We start from the raw sequence: 12,503 nt of genomic DNA, 5'->3' as shown, positions 1-12,503 counted from the left end.
GTCAAAAACACCTTCAATCCAAACATTGTTTACTAAAACGAAAGAAACATCTGAAATTGCTTTAAAACGAAATATTACTAAAGCTGAAGCAAAAACCTCAGTAATTGGAAGATGTGGGTTTCAGATCAGAGTACTAGAGTACTAAACACCACTCATCACCACAAGTAATTTTTTTTCCTAATAAATGGGGGATAGAAAAGCATTCTTAGCAACAATAAATAACAGAATTAAACCGACAAAAAAACAATTTGAAATAAAAAAGTTAGTTGATGTTACAAAAGAAATTGAACATAAGATATTGAAATTAGAAAAGATAAAAACTAAATATGGAGAGAAAGTATCAGCTAATCTAAGCTACTGCAATGTAAGTACATCGCGAGAATTTAAAGTGTTTTTACCCGATAAATGGGTTTCATTGAGTACAGAGGAATTGAAGGATTTAGTAGGATTTAAAATAATATATCATGGGAAAAATGAAGACGGTCATCATGATTTGGAAATTGTTGATTAAATAAAAAATAAAAATAATGAATATCTAAAAATGACCTTAGTCGTTTTATAAACAACTACAATCATACAGTCAAACATCTGTTACATGTTATTATAAGAGAGTGCTTCATTTGAATATTGATCAATCAAACAAGTGTTGCACAACGTTGTTGTTATATTGGATAGCTAGCAGTTATATATTAAGCACGCAGTACATACAACACACACAGGCCAGTTAGCCGGCATTGAACTACCACGTTTTCATTGGTTACTGAAAGCGATGTTTATTTAAATTAGCTCGGCCGTGACGACAGGAGGATAGTCATCATTCTCTCGTGATTAAAAGGAATATTTCAATGTTTTTACGGTAAGTTTTAGCAAAACCACCCGACTTGACTCGCAGAGTTTTTAGGGGATAAGCATCCCGTTATTGAGAGGCGCCACGAGATACCTATCCCCAAGCATTTCTACTTACACCCCTGTGACCCACGCCTCGCCAATTCTCCTTCAATGGTTGACAGGAAACACATTATATTTAAGGCGTCTAATGCATTTCCTATCAACCCCTTACCCCCGAAAGGAGGATCGAAAGTCGAAACTGAAGGAGAACCACGGAGGGTGGACAAAGGTGCATTTTCGAAATGCCCCTGCAAGCCAAGCCCGGCGGCACTCCAGTGGTTGAATGAATTGCCTTATATACTTAGCTAAAACACCTAAGTAAATGTTGCTGGTGCTAAAAAATATGTGAAATTTGAAATTATAAATTATTCCGAATGAAAAGAATATAAGAATGAAAACTGATAAATGAATTATGGATTTTTAACTTAATTATGATATAATTTTTAATCAAATTAGTAATCAATTACTATGTTAATTGATTAACAAATTCAAATTCAAATATTCATTTTAGCATCACACCCAGTGCTGCCATCTTTCAATTTAAGAAAAAACTAATAATAAGAAACGACTGTAATACAATATTCAAGTAAAAACAAAATAAATTAATAAAAATAATGAATATCTAGAATCCGAAATGACTTATCTGGACAATTTAATTGCTCCGCATAGATAGACAAAAGTAGTGAGATATTCAATTAATTAAAAAAAATTGTTTTTTTTGCTTTTTTTCTAAAATATTAATCAATTTTTTTTATTATCAATTTTGGAATTTCAGAAGTACTTTCATTTTTGATAGCAGTTGGTTCAGAATTACTAATATCATGAATTTTATTTGATTTCTTATACCAATTACACCCAATCAAAATGAATACAATTACAAATCCAACTGTAAAATATAAATATTTATCAAATATTCTACTATCAGAAGGAGTAGAAATAACAATATTTTCACCATTTTTATTAACATTTTTATAACTTATTTTTTCTTTTACAGCTTTTTTATATTCTTGTGATTTAATTCCTAATTGCCTAGACCATTCAATTTGTTTCTGAGTTCTCGGTTTTTTCTTCACAGTTAATTCCTTCACTTCTTTCACTTCGCTCATTTATTATAGAAATATTTTTACTTTCAATGTTTGAAAATGTTATAACCCCAGTTGATAATAATGTCATAAATCCACCTAATTGAAACGATAAATATCCAATCCATTTATTTAATTCAGTCATAACTAAATAATCATTTTTTGAATCGGAATATAATCTATTTTCATCTTCAATTGGTAGTATATAATTACATAATTTACTATAACCTTTTACTACATTTTCTGATATTGCGTCATTAATACTGGCTGTTCTCGCGGCTTCATAAATCTTAAATAATCTAATAATTTCATCTGATTTCATTGTATCTAATTCATTATGAGTTAAATTTTTACCGACAAAATTTTTACATTTTCCAGATGCTATTAATATTTCTAATTGATGTTTACAATAAAGATAATATTCATAATTATTATTTGTTGTAACATTATTTAAAACACCATCATCTGGAATTAATTTGTTTTCTGTTATTCCTAAATCATCTAAAGTTTTTTCAATTGGAACATAACCATTTTTAGATTTTATTTTCTTTTCACCTCCCATTTATATAACAAAAAAATTAATTGTGTGATGTTGCAACTAGAATTTAACTAGAATTCAACTAGATTAACAAGCTAGTTGAAATATTGTTGTTTTTGTTTATTTCTAGTTAAATCTAGTTGATTTTTGTTTCAACTACTAACAACTAGAATTTAACTAGAATGTAATGAGAATTAAACTAGATTAACAAGCTAGTTAAAATATTGTTAAATCTATTTGATTTTTGTTACAAATACTAATAACTAGAATTCAACTAGATTAACAAACTAATTGAATTTAAATAAATTCATATTTAAATGGGTGTTGTAATCTAAATAATAATTTTGATCTTTTAATATTTTTCAACTTATCCATATATTCATTATGTAAATCATGTGGAATAATATCATTTTCCTCAAGTGCATTTTTCATCGATTTTCTATCTTTATTGTAGAATAAAACTAGAAATCTAATGTTTTCTCTAAAGTCTTTAACAATTGAATTATATTTTTGATTTAAAACCCAAGTTGTTATCCCAAAATGTCTCCCAGAGAAAGCTAAATAACATAACTCACTTTCTCTAACTTTTGAATCATGTAAATTTGCGCAATCATCTATAATGAATAATTTATTTGATCCTTTATAAATATCAATTGCTATTTTAATACAATTATCTAAATTTTCTTTTACTGTTTTAGGATCTAATATAATAAATTTATTATTTCTAGTAATATTTCTATCATAAGTTTGATTAAATTCATATGTTGGGCAAAATAATACTATATTATCAAAATAGTTTTCATAAACAGTTTCTAATATATTTAATATAAAATAAGTTTTTCCACAATTTGTTACGCCAGATATTAACATATTATGAGGCTCAAATATAAATAATTCTTTATTCATTTATATTTTTTTAATTTTACTTGATAATATCCATTCATTGAATTTATCTGGCCATCCAACCCATTTTACTGAAGAATATTTTTTTCTTTTAATAGTTTTTGTTTTTAATACTTTTTCAATTTTATATTCTTGTTCTAGATTTTCAGTAGTTAAACTTAATTCTTCTTCATAAAAGTAGCCATCAACTTCTTCACCATCTAAATCTTCTAATTTATAGACATATGGTTTTGTTGTTATTCCTTTTTTTATTTTATATATTTCTCTAGTAAAATTTCGATCGTATCCTTTATCAAATATCTTTTTATACTTAGAAATTCTAACACTTTGACCAACTTTAAATTTAGGTTCACCAAAATCATCTACAAGAAATGCTCCATATAAATTATTCCAAACAATTTCAGCATTTTCAGGTTTTCTAGCATCAATAGGTTTCATTCCATAGAAGAATGATAAGAATTATTATATCCTTCTATCAATTTTGGTAAAACATCAATCCATTTAAAAGTATTATTTGCTGTAAAATATTTCCACATTCTTGTTCTTAATGTTCTATTAAATCGTTCAACAACTGCTGCTTTTTTATCTGATTTTGTTGAAAAATATTTAATATTATGATTATCTAAGAGTTCATGAACAAGTGAATTATCAAACTCTTTTCCATCATCAAATTGTATTTTTTCTGGTTTTAGTTTATCATCCGAAAGAAATTTTCTTAAAACATTTGATGTTTGTACAGCATCTTTTCTATAAAGTGGGAAACTCCATACATAACGACTAAAAATATCAATTATATTCAATAACCACCAATAATCATCATTATCTTTCTTAAAATTTTTCATATCAATTAAATCTCCTTGCCACTGTTGATCTACATAACTTACCATAGTTTTACGAGTTATATATTTTCTAACAATTTTTTTATGTGTTGTATATGTTGGTTATTCTAACATAAATTCATTTATATCTTTATATTTAACTAAATTTTGTGGGATTATCTTATCTAATTTATCTTGTTTTACTTGACGCCATATATTTTTAGTAGAAGAATAAGCAACTGAACTCTCAGGGTTGTAATATAAATTTCTTAAATATTGTTCTTTAGTATTAGGAGTTTTTTTACCACCCATTTATATATCCTTAATTTTAACTTTATATTTCTAATATTGAATACTATCTAATTGTGAATTTACAATATTTAATTGCGCGTCAGATATAATATAAATGTGCATTTTGAAATTTTTGTCCCCTCTTTTCTTCGCCATGAATAATTGTATTCCATCTTTAGTGTTTTGTAATTTTTTTCCAGAACCATGTAATGAATTATCCTCTGTTGTTCTAAAATCTAACCATAATGCATATTTATTGCCGGTATAATAATCAATTTGATTAATATTACAATTTTCAAATGATTTTACTTTTTCATTCATAAAATGTTTTCTAATTTCTGGCCACTGATCTATCATTCTCATTCCTTGGCAAAATATTTTATTTGCTATTCCTTCGATAGTTATTTCTACTTTTGTTATTTCAGGATTATAATAATTATCTACCTTTATTGCATCATTAGAATATGTTGCAATGGTAAAAAATATTAATATACCTTTAATAGATCTTCTTGGGAAGTTAATATTCTCATTAATTATTTCATCATTTGCATTAATAGTTACGGTTTTAAATTTATCAATATAATCATATAATAATGAAAATCCTTGATTGTATTGAGTTTGAATTGTGCTAGCAATATTTTCATCAGTTACTGTATCATATTCTAAACATATATTCGATAATTTATAACTCATATCTTCAACAACGCTAGATAATACAATTTCATTTACAGGAGCAAATGTTATCTCAAATATAATATCTTCTTGAATTGCGTATTTATATAAAGGTGCATTATTATTTATCAATTCAAAGTCTAATGGAATTTCATATTTGCTTCTATAAATCTTTTTTATCAAATTATCTGTGGCACGAGTTACTATTGCGTCATTAGCTCCTGATCTTAATTTATTATGGTTTTCCGATTGAATACCCTGAAATATCATATTATTTCTATTTTCTTTAGTTAACCATAAATCTTTATAATGCATAGATAAATTATAATCATCTAATGAGAAAACTGTTTCTGGACCAATCTTTATAGTTAATTTTTTAATCAAATATCTTCCAACATTATCAACAACATAATTGTTATCATGGCCAGTTACTTTTATATCGGCTGATAAATAAATACTATTTGGAACATAAAAAGTATTTTGTGTTAATCTAGGAATTCTAACATATAAAGTTTCATCGGGATAAATATTTGAAGGGTTATGAGTAATTATACGATGTGATCTTTCTGCTTTAATAGCAATAGATATTCTAGAAATCTTAGAAGGACTTATATAACTCCCACTCATTTATTAAACTGTAGCCGCGACGCCCGGAGCCTCCCTCGGAGAGGTGGGTGACTCAACGGAGAGGTGGCGCCAGGGTAGCGTTTACGGAATAAAGGATGGTACGATCTCAAAGTGTCCGAGTTCCAAGGCTTCTTCGTCAGGGCATGGCTACAAGGGTCCGCCTTCGTCGAACAATCCCGGGTAGTAGGACTGCAAAGGGGAAAAGTCATCCTCCGAAGGTTGATAAATGGACAGCGGCTGACTCAAGGGAAAAAGGGGCTCCACGAGGGCTAAAATAGTGTCAGAGGTGAGTGCGAATCGTACCCCACAACCCCATGGCTGGATGAATGGGTCACCAGACCAGTCAGGACGAGTGTCCGCCGTGTGATCAGTCAAGTCAGGGCCCTTGACAAGACGCGAGATCACACGGTCACCCGAGCACCGGCGCCTACTTCTCCTCTGGTATCCTCTGGTGTAAAGTGTCATTCCAAGTGCCTCCAGCACGTAGCTCTCGCAACCGGCTTCTTTGGCTTGCCCCAGCTTACTATGGACTCATGTGACACACAAATTAGGGGAATAAAAGGGACACAGGCCTCCTCCTCTACTCGCGACAGAGAAAACGAGAGTTTTAAAATTCAATATATATTAATAATATTTTCCAAATTTAACTCGTACGTTCATATAAATGAAATGTATTTTATATTCTATAATTAAACAGAATAAACTTTTAAAAATCAACGTAGAAAACTTGCTCTGATTCATTATTTTTAACAATCTAATAAATAATCTAATTATTGCATTTGCCCGGAATTTAAAAAGGTCGAGCTTATCATGTCTACGGATATATACATAAATTAAGCTCAAAGATCATGTGTCAAGAAAAGAATTGACAGAACCGGGTCGCCGAGTTGACCCCGATAACGTTGAACTGACGGCATCTCAGAATTTATATATAGGTTGCCACGTTGACCTATATAAAACGAGATTTAATAGATCGCCAGGTTGATCTATTAAAGTCAAAAGGGAATCAAAGTGATTATAGGTCGCCAAGTTGACCCAGAGCACAAGATCATTAAGCAATAGACTTCGTAACGAGGGTCCTACCCGACGCCAAGAGGACTCGGCGCCGGGTTGAACTACGTACCTCAGATAATTTGAGCGAACTCGCTTTCTCAATTCAAAAAAAATGCAAGGTGACGTCACGCTGCACTCAGCGCTGATTGGCTGAGTGCCACAATGACGTCAGGAATGCGAGCAACGTGACGTCACATTACAACAAAATGGCGGACATTAGAGCGAGAGGAGGTAATTTTTATATAAAACCTAATATAATTAAGTTATAAATGGACGGAACGATAAGAAAAATACGTGAAAACATTTTGATCCAAGGTTTATACATTCTGTACAAATTTCAAAGCGATACGATAATTTAAAGGTGTGGGAAGTGATCGGACAAAATTGCAAAAAGGGGAGATTTAGAAAAGTTGCGCTAATTACCGCCCAAAACCGACCGACCATTTCCAACACCGGAAATACAAAACTATAATTTATAAAATCAACCACGCGCAGGGCGGCGGAGGAGCTTTGCAGAAGAAAACACCCCGAAAAACAACTACGGCAAGGGATTTTCCGCTACAAAACAAAAAAATTAATTATTTATTTTTTTATTATTTTTTTCTTGATATCTTTTTGATATCATATTTACTAACCCAAAAATAATAGCACTTACAACTGTAATTAAAAATAAAATAATATGTTCAGCAGCAAAGTTAAGAATATTCCCAGCAGATTTCAATATAAAACCAACAATTGATGCAATAATTCCTGGTAAAGCTGCAGCAGATTTTTTAGATAGTTCCCATAAATATTTTGCTAATTTCTTTAAACCATCTTTAACTTTATCTTGTATAGAATTATTACCTGGGGGTTTATCTGGTTTATTGGGAGTAGGAGTAGGTTTTTAAGAATTTGATATTGCTAAACCAAATGTTGTAAATAACATAGTTACAGCTGTTAGAATTGAAAGAATTGTTATTCCTTCAAACTTAAATAATAATTTTATTCTATCTTTCAATGATATTTTAGAATCTGGTTTTATTAGATATCTTTTAAAAACATCTTTTAATCTATTAATATTATAATCATATGATTTTAATAATAATTTAATTTCTTCTTTTTGTAATTCTATGTTATATTCTAAATCATCTTTTTCTTTTTCTAAACGTAATTCTTTTTGCCTATATTCTATTTCATCAATTACTTGATGATCTAAATCAGACTTTATTTTTTCTATTTCTTTATTTTTATCAGTTAATTCTTTTTCTAAAGTTCTAATTTTAAAATCTTTTATACTTTTATCATACGCAATTTTAACAGATGCAAGTCTTATACTAATAATTTCTCTAATTGCTTTATCAGAAAATATATCTAAATCTTCTAATTCTTGATCTGTTGCATCAATTAATCCATTCGGTAAAAGTTTTTCAATTGGAACTTTATTTGATTTAAGTTTACTATTTTTGGAAGTTATATTCCGTTCAGAAGTTGTTTCTGTTTCTGATTTCTTTTTGATTATTTCAAATAATTCATTAATTCTTTGTTTAAATACTTCTATATTATCATCTATTTCTTTTTGTGTAACATCAGTTATTTCATTACTATTACTTATTATTTTAATTCTATCTGGTTTTAATTTTTCTAAAGTTGATTCTGATAATATCTTATTTTTATTGTTTTTATAAGTGATATCAATATAATAATCACCTTTCAAACGATAAATACATTTACCATTATCTAAAAATTTTAATTGATCTGCTAAAAGTCCAACGTCTTCATCATTTATGTTAAGTTTAGATTTTTCAATTAAATCTTCTAATTTAGGTATTTTGTTTAAATAATCTAAATCTTGTTTTACTAAATCTGGGTCCAAAATTTTCAGGATTTAATTGTGATTCAGCATTTTTAATATAATCAGGCATATTCAAATTATTATTATATTCTGGCTCATTACCATCATTAAAACTTGTTTCATCAAAATCAGGTGGTTGTTCATCAGTTATGCCAGGTTCATCAAAATTATCCATTCCAATATCTTCTCCACCTTCTACATCCATTTATATAATAAAAAAATTAAAATTTAAAATATAATATTCCTCCGATTACAATTCCTATACAAGTTAAAGCTAATTTAGTATTTTCATGTAATTTATTGTCATTATCAGTTTTAATTATATCATGTTGAATATTATCAGTTTTAATATTTTCTGTAGTATTGTAATCTTTTATTTTGGAATCATTATCCAATTTAATATTCTTAGTTTTAGTTTCTGTTGATTGAATATGTTTTTTAATTTTTTCACCTTCCATTAATTTTGGAGCAGTGATAATCTTTTTATTTATATCATTCAATCCAAATGAATTATTTATTGTTGCAGTTTTAATTAGATTATTATAACCAATTATGTTTCCCATCTTTAATACTAAATCATTAGAAATAATTAATAGATTAGGGCCTATACAATAATTTAATCTAATATGTGATTTATCTAAATAATTTTGATATCTTACAATGTTTTCTGGAATCGATCTATTTTTATCATTATGTATGGAATCTTCAAATAATACTTTGAATTGTTTCTGTGTATCAAATGATGTATTTAAATTTCCAATTATTGGGGATCTTGTTTCAACTTGCGCACCTAAAATACATATCAAATAAGTTCTAATAGATTGATTTATTCTTTGTATACCTGATTTTGTAAAACCTTCATTATTTTCTAAAATGAAATTAACCCAACCATTATTGTTTTCTTGTTTTAAATTATCATAAAATGTCGGTAATTTATTAAAATTTAATGTTTCTAAATCCTTAGTTTCTATTTTACCATAACCTAATTTATGACTATAGATATTATACAAACTATTAGATGGTATGGGAAGTGCACAATATTCTGCAATCTTTTTAGGGCAAGGAAGTGATCTTATTGTTCCAATTTTTGTTCTAAAATCAGAATTATTTATATCTATATTAAATTCATTGCAAATCTTATAAAACTTAGATAAATTAATATTATTATCTTATTCTTTGAAATACCTAGATCCTGGTAAAGCACACTCTAATTCATTTAATATTATTCTGATTTGAAAGTATGTATGAAATCTAAATAAACTTTGAATTAATTTATATTTAGAATTATTCAAATGATCAATCCAACTAATTCCACATCCTGTTGTTGCACAATAAACAGCAAAATTTAATTGGTTCTGCCAATACTTCATATTAGATTTTAATAACCATTGTTTTTCATCTTTCAATTTTTTAAAATTAATTAAATATATATGAAATATATTTTCCATCTTTGCATTAAAATTATAAGTTTCAGTAACATAAATTTCTAAATTAGTTAATGAATCTAAAACTTCATTTCTATATGTAATATCTTTATTAAAATCCATTGCTGGAATATTATATTTAATTGATTTATTATATTGGAAAGCTTTTGGAAAACTATCTACCATTTATATGATTAAAAAATTAATAATTTATTAATTCTTTTAATAATTTATCTTGTTCTTCAACTGTTATATGACCATTTAAACTTATTATATAATCTAGTGTATTCTTTAATTTATTAATTTCTTTTATATTAGTTTTAATTTTTTCTTTATTACTTTTTATATTTAATTTTGAACTTATACCGGTTAAAACACTTGAACTTAATCCTAACACACCAATTGATATAGCTAAAGGTGTTAATGGGCTGAATATTGCTAAAAATGTTATTACAGAACTAATCGTAACCGAACCACTTATAATCAAATAATATATAATTTTACTTTTTAGATATTTTTTCTTTTTAACTTTTAAGTCACTTTCAAATTCTAATATTTGTTTTTCTAAATATATTTTTAATTTAGTTTTATTTATATCATGAGGAATAATATCAATACTATCAACTTTATCTTCCATTTATTTAGAAAAAAAAATTACTAATTAGTAAATTTATATGCTACAAATATAACAATAACAGTTCCACCTAAAATCCATATTATTTCATATTTCTGTTGTTCTTTACTTGGGGTATAATAATCTGATAATTTAGGTTTGTATAGAAGTAATTTTTCTTTATTGGTTACTGCGTTATATAAACTCATTGCATCATCAACTGATTGAAAATCTCTATGTGAAATCTTCTGATCATATAATTCTTTGTTAATATAATCCATATAGTTTTGCCTCTTTTCTCTATATTCTTCTGCTGCTTTATTGTATTTCTCTAATGCTAAGTTATGTCTTCTTTGTTCTCCTAATGAACTATTTTTATCAATATGTTTAAATAAATATCCACCACCAGTAAATGCTAAAGCGTTAACAATTGCCGATCCTATAATAGTTATAATTGCAGAAGCCATTCATTTAACAAAAAAAATTATGCATTTATATGGGAGGAATATATTTTTGTTTTTCCAAATAATCAATAGTTAAATTAGATAAAGTAATTGCTAATGTTAACTTTAAAATATCATTTATATCAAATCTATCAACATTAACACTTCCCATTTTGAATACTTTTTTTAATACCATTGAATAACCAACAGTTCCAACTGATAGTAATGCTCCATTATATAATCCAGTTATTATCCACTTATTATCACTCATTTATTAATCAAAAAAATTACTATCTTCAAAATATTTAGTTAACTTATTTATGATTAATTCAACATTTATTTCATTACTAGTTTCATTTGTATATATTTCAATTATTATTTTTTTAATATCATCGATGATAGAATCTTCATCTAATTCATAAAATCTTAAAGATTCTCTAATTAAATGAGTAATCTTTTCTACATTTAAAGTTTCTTTATCTATTGTTTTTTCATACTTAAATGTTGTTTCATTAGGAAATGCAATATTTTTGATTTGTGTAATTACATCATTAATATTAAATTTCATTTCTTTCTCACGTTTAAAATCAAACCCAAAACATATACTCGGTCCAACAGTTTTATTCATTTATATAATGAAAAAATTACACTCTACATCTTATAACTAATTCATATATCACAGGAAAGTTATATAAATCAATTAAATAACCATTATGATTTCTTATTTCCAATTTGAAATTATTGAAATGTGGAATGCAAGGTTTAAAATCACATTCTGTTAAATTATAATTTATTTGAGTTCCAAATTGTTTTACATCTTTTAATGGTAAAATATTTAGTATACTAGAATTGCAAGTTTTATCTTTAGTTGCTTCAAATGTTTTTGTAGGATCAAATAAATTGCAATAAATATAAAAATGCGTAAAAGGTATTCAATTTGATATACCGCGTGTGTTTTCAACAATAAGTTTATCTGGAGGAATTCCTAACAGTTTAGCAAGGATTTTTTACCACGTAAGCATGTTTGTTTGAATGTAAATGAGTACCAATATTTTCATCATCAAACTTTACTTTAATTTTATTAGAGCTCTCACTTTTTATGAATTCAATATTAAATTTAGAATCACTACCTAATCTAAACCGAGCTTTTCTATTAATTTCTAGCGCTAATCTTTCTAAATTATATAATCCTGGTGTAAGCATAAGTTGAATCCATTCAGGTTTAATTTTATCAAAAATAAAAAAGCTTCTATGTTCATCAGTTTTATCTGATACATTATAAAAAGAGTTACATAAACTTATATTTACTAATTTTAA

The sequence above is a fragment of the Tubulanus polymorphus genome, chromosome 6 (genome assembly GCF_964204645.1).
Source record: "Tubulanus polymorphus chromosome 6, tnTubPoly1.2, whole genome shotgun sequence".
NCBI lineage: Eukaryota > Metazoa > Nemertea > Palaeonemertea > Tubulaniformes > Tubulanidae > Tubulanus > Tubulanus polymorphus.
This window is presented reverse-complemented; position numbering follows the sequence as displayed.